Below are 7,050 nucleotides of genomic sequence, written 5' to 3' on the forward strand. Positions count from 1 at the left end.
TCTAATGGGCATAATTGGGGCCAGTCGGGTTTATTCATCAGGAAAGTGCGTTGACGATCCGTAGACGATGGCAAGTGTTCTCTTCCGGGGGTTTTTCAAAAGTAAACGTCGTTTTGTCGACGTTCTCTGCCCCTTCGGCACTTCATATAGTTGGCACAATCGCATCTTTTAACGTAGGCGGTAAGATGCGAAACAGTGCCGGGGGAAAGGGGAAATCGAAAGGGGGGGGCCCTTCGGCACTTCATATAGTTGGCGGCACAATCGCATCATTTCACAGTTCGACCCCTATAGATTGTAAGGGCGGAAGCATCTATACGTAACATGCCGATTGTTTAGTCGAAAGAAAGATCTAGTTTTTGAAGTAAACCCCACCCGGGCCGAAAGATTAGTTTCTGAAGGCTACTTTAGAAATACAGATTCTGAAAGCGCCAGGGAGGGAATAGTTGTTGGTGGGTGGGGGGAGATAGAAGTTGCGTATAGAATAGGTGGAACAACTGGGTGGGACTGCGACTGGGTCGAGAAAGGGAAGTACGCATTCTTCCTTATTTATGATGCACCCCAACCCGTTGCATTCGGTGGGAACTACGGAACACAATGAATGAAATGAATGCCAGTTTATCTGCAACCACTGCTACTTAAACTACTGAGTCAACTGCTTCTGTTGCTTTAACTAACAATTTGAGCCAACAATTATAGGTAGTTGCTTTGGAACTAAATAAGCACGAATATAATGTATATAATGGTCAAATGCTTCCACTCGGTGAATTGCCTAATTAGCTCTGGGTCAACTTTGAAGTCAACTGCTGGATTCACTGCTCGCCTATAGAATGGTAGGGCAACCGGAGGAGTTGTATCTGGCACTTATGCAGGTGCCCTACTCCCCTACCTGCTTCTGACTCAACTAGATCAATTGATTTCGGGTCAACTGAATCAACAACTGGTGGTGCCTCTGCCTTTGCTACTGATGGATCAACTGAATCAGCTACTTCCACCCCTGCTTCTGCTGGATCAACTGGGTCAACAAGTGGTAGTACCTCTGCTATTGCCTCTCCTACTACCGGATCCCCCATTGGGCAATTGGTTCAACGTCGATCAATGGCTAGAACCAGTTCATATGCTTGCATAGGATGGTCAAAGAGTAGGAAAAAGCAAAGTCGGTTGCAGGAGCAAGGATGGTAGCATAGCTTGTTTTAGTTCCGATATACAATGATGCTCTATTTAAGTGATTCCCCCACATTTTTCTGGCCAAGCAGTGATGCTCCGGTCGTAAAGACAGTTCCAGAGCCAGCAGCATAGATAGAGGCAGACCTACCAGCATCGATCAAATCCCTTCCATATCGATACCAAGATCTACCAGGAGCAGAGACAGGCCGAGCCGGAAACTAGAAACAGTAGTGTGCGTTCGCCCCGATGGTCCGTTGGTCTCGACTAACTTGGCCGTTTGAATAATAAACCCAGACACTTTTTGTACGGTTTTTTTGGAGCATTGAAATGTGTAAAGCCTACGCAGTAATGGGCGTTTTACTCAAACTATACGCACCGAAAAAGGACTCAGAGAGTAGGGAACTTTTCGGTAGGTTGGACCCCTCCATTTCCTCTCGTACACGACTAGGGAGAGTAGGGCGAGAATCCGAGGGAACGGATCGAGTTGTTTCATATCCAATTCCAGATCGAGAGTCCGTAGTTCCATTTCCGATCGTAGATCGAGATGCGAAGACAAAAATAAGTTGACATCTCTATGGGTCGGCCCAAGAACTATATGGCAGTCATATGACCTAAACTTTTGATTAATGAATTGATCGTCCCATAGAATATATAGGGCCTTTCGAACTATAGTTCTGGGAGAAATGAACGGGTCACAGATAGATTCCCGGGTGGGGGGGACTCGATAGGGGTGGGGAGAGTAGTCCGCGAGGAGAATTAAAGCTAGTCATTCTACCTGGGGCTGATCACTACGCATAAGTCGATGGGGCCATTGATCAATGGATTGTTACGCGGGATCTAAGATCTTAAGTTATTACAGTAGCGATATGATGAATCCAACACGGGCTGAGCGCTCGCATAGAATTGAAAGCAAGAACCTTTAATTAATCAGTGCCCTACAATTCTATGGATAAGTGAATTAATCAACCTGCTAGCCCTAGTAAAGCGAACCCTTTCAAATAGTAGGGGGGGCAATTCTAGTTGCTAGAATCGAGCGAATAATGGCATCAGTCCCATAGAATGTCGAGGGCGATATAGAATAATGGGCATTAATAAACCTGCTAGCCCTAGTCAAGCCCCCCTGCATTAATCAGTCAATTAATTCGGCCCTCGGCTGGAGAAACCTGCGAGAAAGCGGCGAATAGTAGGGGGCTAGAATACGCTAGAATAACTTGGAGGTAGATTATTGTAGGGGGCTAGAATGACGCTAGAATAAGCATGCATGCAGGGTGGGGTGGGGGGCGTGTGTGGGGATGGGTGGGGGGTTCTATTGCCACCCACCCACCCACCCACCCCTGGCCCCATGAACCCTGGGAATTGACCATAGTTCGTTCGGGTGGACATAACTTCTAGATGATTTTCATGTACCAGGTGAACAAGTTTCCACATGCTGCTGCAGGGCTCCTCGGGCAGAGATCCGGTGAGTCGCTGAGATAATGATCTTGTTTTTTTGCCCTTCTCCCCAACCCCCTTTTGTCCTCCCACCCACCCCTGGCCAGGGCAACGGGGGACCAGAAATCGCTCCCACCCACCCCGCTAGCTATGAATGGTGGGCACGGCACATGATACGGCGGTATAGACTAACCCTGTGGGTTAGAACCTCGGGCTGCATAGAGATGAGCCTCCTCGCCTTCCCGGGATGCCTCCATCCTCCGATGCCATAGAATAGTAGGGGCCCACCCCGGGGTTGGGTGGGGGGGCATAGCCCGGGGGGGGGTATAGTTGCTTTTGGATTGGTCGGATGTGCACCCCGCCTCTCGGTTTCTTTAGGCTAGCTAGATCTATCATCTACTTTACTTGACCTATGTGCGCTGCAAGACGAATAGATCAATTCGGAGGGCTAGACGCAACTATAGACTAGACAAGGGGGGGGTCGTCTCAACGCATCAACCTAACCTTGGTGTCACCCGGGTGCACATTTAGATGCTTTAATATTGAGATATTGGAATGGAGGGGGTTATTCTAGCGGGCTGATTAATAAGTGTGGGCCCCCTTATTAATCAGTAATTAATTCGGCCTACTATTTTCTATGGCCTTTTCGACATAGTAGGGGCCCCCGGCTATGGAACCATAGAACTATAGCTTGGGGGGGATAGGGGGGGGCCCTTTAGAATAGTAGGGGGCTAGAATAATATGAAAAAGGGCGACATAGTAGGGGGCTAGAATAATATGAAAAAGGGCGACATAGTAGGGGGGAGGTAGATTACTACTCTAAAGGGGGGGGTGGGGAGCTAAAGGGAAGCAGGCTGATGCCATTGACGTGGGGGGGAGTTCTAGTGCCGGCGATCACGACAAGTAGGTAAGAATGGATCCCTCCGGGGAGCCTGCACGAATCGACTTATCTACGCGAATCGACGAGGGAGCATGAATAATCTATTTGAGGGCGCAAGCGGGGTACTGATTGGAACAAAGGCCGGCAGGGCGGGCTCCGATATACGGATATGCATGTGAGGTGCGTGTGCTCAAACAAAGACTGGGCGGCTGATTACTCAACTATCCCCTACGGGAATCGAACCCGTGTCTTCGACATGAAAAGACGATGTCCTAACCACTAGACGAAAGGGACCGGCACGATAATATATTTGAGGGCGGGCAAGACGTCGAACGCTCATAAACGTGCAGAGTGGCCCCGGCCGAACCGATGGGTATAGATTCTATCACACCGAACCCCGGAACCGGGAATCAGGATCTATCATACCGAACCCCTGGGGACCAAACCGCTATTCTAGTAGCGGGGTGTTCATGGGAATCGGGATCTATCATACCGAACCCCTGGGGACCGGGAATCGGGATGCACCCGATGAACCCCGAGCCCATAGAATATAGGGCCGCCGGCGAACTAACCAACCCTCCGGAAGCCCCGGATAGGGATAATTGATGGAGAGCGACAGCGAGCCATAGCCATTTAAGTTGTCGCCATGGCTCGAGATTCCATACGTAACATGCCCCACTATGGAGGTAGGGCGTCTGCTTCCCTCTATAGTTCCCTCCCACGTCGATTAATCAGTACCATAGAATGTCGAGGGCCTATTGCCATACCCTTTACAAGCCCTTTAGAATGGTAGTAATTAATTCGGAATTAATAAACCTGCTAGAATACGCTAGAATACGCTAGCATAAGGATGGCCCTACTATTCTCAAGGCGGGAGTGGGGTGGGCTTTCTCGCCGATTGGGGTGGGTGGGAGGCCCCTACTATTCTAAGGGGTTGCGGTAGGGAGGGCTCAAGCTTCTCGAGGGTTCACCACTGGATACTTATCCGTTTCATTGCCCAAGGTCCCCCCTGCCTAAGCCGCTCCTATTCCCCCGTTCCTCATCTTATTGCTTTCTCTGAATGACCGAGAGGTATAACGGGGACTGGGATAATTGATAACGTGATCGATCACCCGCTCATAAGTAGTAAGCGGGAAAACAGAAGAAAGATTGGATGGAGTTACCGGGGAGATGCCCCTAGAATTGAATAGGGCGCACGAATGCCCGGGTGGGGGGGGCTATAGTGGGGCCCTATCCTCTATAGTGGCTGGTTGAATCCGTTGAATCGAGGTTGAAACGATTATGCTTATTAAAGGGTTTCCCCCCGATCCCTACTATCTATAGGCAGGCCTCGATCCAGCCTTCTGCCTATAGATAGTAGGGCGATTCTTCTTTGATTTCCCTCCGCTTGCTAGAGTAACGGCCATAGAATAGTAGGGCCATAGAATAGTAGGGGCTTCGGGGTTGCCTATAGATAGTAGGGGTGGATCAAGCGAATCAAACTGCGGATTTGACACATCCCTTATGAATGCTTAATGTTGAAATGAATGTGCCGTAGGGGAGCGGCCCCATCCAAACTATAGCCCTATCCGTACGCTATAGCCCCCCTATAGATAGTAGGGAAACCCCCCCCTTTATAGCTATAGTGCCGGGGGGGGGTGGGTAGGTGGACCACTCATGGCGCGTAGCGATGATGTTTCAATTTAGAAGGGGATGAAGAAGTCTGTATCAGCCCAAATCCTCGATTCGCATCTACAACTCGCCCTACGGGCGGCCTATTGAATCGAAAGCTATGCCCGCCTAGAATCCTCCATCCAGTTGATCTAGCTTCTTCCGGACCGGGGCGCCGCGATCTCTTTTTTACCCAACTAACTCTTAGAGATGCCCCCGAACTGGTCGTGCTTCGGTGGATCACTTTAGAACATAGTGACCTCCGAAGAACACTCGGTTGTTTTGCTTCAACGGAGGAACTAGCCACTATAGCCCCCCCACCCTGCGCAGGGCGGTTAGGTCGGTTCGTTTTTACGGTGAGACCTTGACCAGTACATAGATTCTTCTTCACCCCCGGTCCACCAGTGAGCCCTACGGGGGCCACGAATAAAGTACTTGATCCCGATGACGAAGCTGATTCGCTCGCTCCTCCGGTTGGTTCGGTCTGCCTCCCCTACTCCATTCATTTACTTTATTTCCCTATCTGCTCCACCCAGCTCTGCTTAATTAATCAACCTGCTAGCCCTACTAGAACTATAATGGGGGGTGGGGGGGTAGGGGGCCCTTCGCCCCCCCCCCCAATAATAATTGTAGATTCTTGTAGGGGGCAAATAGTTCTAGAATCGAGCAGCATGGGGCCACCCTGCAGAATAATTGACGTGGGAGGCCCCGGCCTATTCGGCTAGTTCCCCCGACTCTAGTTTAGTTTAGTTTAGTCTAGTCTAGTTTCGCCGCGGCAACATTATTATGATGAAGCTTTACTAGGGTGCCCTACGGGGGAAGGAACTATAGTTCCCTATGAACACCCCGAATGGCTAGCGCTGCCTGCAGGGTGGGCCCATGCCCCCCACCCAACCCCACACTTGTTTTAGGATATAGAGCAGATAGTAGGGCGATTCGCGCTTTGCCACTATTGAACCAATTCACAAAACCGGCGTCCGAATCTTGTCCTATGCTTAAAAAGCACAAGTGGGCCCCGGGGGCCCCCTACTATCCATAGGCCGGGGAAAACGGGGTTCGAACCCGCGACTTCTGGCGTGACAGACCAGCACTCTAACCGACTGAGCTATTTCCCCGGGCCGATGGATCGTATTATAACGCGATGGATCATATCACATAACGTATAGAATATGGAGTGTAGCGACGCAGTCCCGGTGTTTCCCTAGCGCCCACTATAGAAAGAAAGGGCCCCATCTCCGGATTGGTGATGAGATGGGATGCTTCATCGCGTCTTGATGCCATGCTATAGACGGTGATGCAGTCGATGCCAGATTCTATACGTAATATGATCGGTGATGGGATGCCCTATAGCCCCCCCATGAACCCTGGGATGCTTCATCGCTTGTCCCCCGTAATTAATAAACCTGCTAGCCCTTTAGAATAGTAGGGGCGACCCATAAAGCATTCTGGTCAGATGTGGGGATCGAGCCGATGCCCATATTACTGCAAAAGATCCCGCCCGCCCCCTACTATTCGCCAGGGCGGCATCTACCTCAACATTATTCTGCAGGGTGGTAAGCAGATAATATACCTCCACTAGAATTGGGCCCTATGAATGCACACAATAACTATTCCCTCCCAATGCAGGGTGGGAGGCCCCTGGGGGGGGTGGGAGGAGGAGACGCCAGGGCCTCTCCTGAACGATAGTGAAGGTTACGGGCCCCCCCTGCATGCAGGGAGGTTCTCCGATTAGCCCTACTATTCGTGTGTGGGCAATGATATAGAACCCTCTTCACCGGCAATAGATAAGAACTAAGGGCCCCTACTATTCTAAAGGAATCAGCTCGCTAGTATAACCCCCCACCCTGCATGCATGCATGCATGGTGGGTGGAAAGTGACGGGGCCTCCGTGTGTGGGGTTGGGTGGGGGGCATGGGCCCGCCCCG

The 7,050-nt window shown here is 50.7% G+C and overlaps 2 non-coding genes across 2 annotated transcripts; both read right to left on the reverse strand.

Moving 5' to 3' along the window:
- Window positions 1-3,697: 3,697 nt before the first annotated feature.
- On the reverse strand, window positions 3,698-3,769 carry TRNAE-UUC (transfer RNA glutamic acid (anticodon UUC)). Its single transcript has one exon. It is a non-coding gene; the product is annotated as a tRNA-Glu (tRNA).
- A 2,397-nt stretch (window positions 3,770-6,166) lies between these two features.
- Window positions 6,167-6,240, reverse strand: TRNAD-GUC (transfer RNA aspartic acid (anticodon GUC)). The gene has a single exon. It is a non-coding gene; the product is annotated as a tRNA-Asp (tRNA).
- Window positions 6,241-7,050: the final 810 nt, after the last annotated feature.

The sequence above is a fragment of the Cryptomeria japonica genome, unplaced genomic scaffold (genome assembly GCF_030272615.1).
Source record: "Cryptomeria japonica unplaced genomic scaffold, Sugi_1.0 HiC_scaffold_412, whole genome shotgun sequence".
In the NCBI taxonomy this organism is placed as follows: Eukaryota; Viridiplantae; Streptophyta; class Pinopsida; order Cupressales; family Cupressaceae; genus Cryptomeria; species Cryptomeria japonica.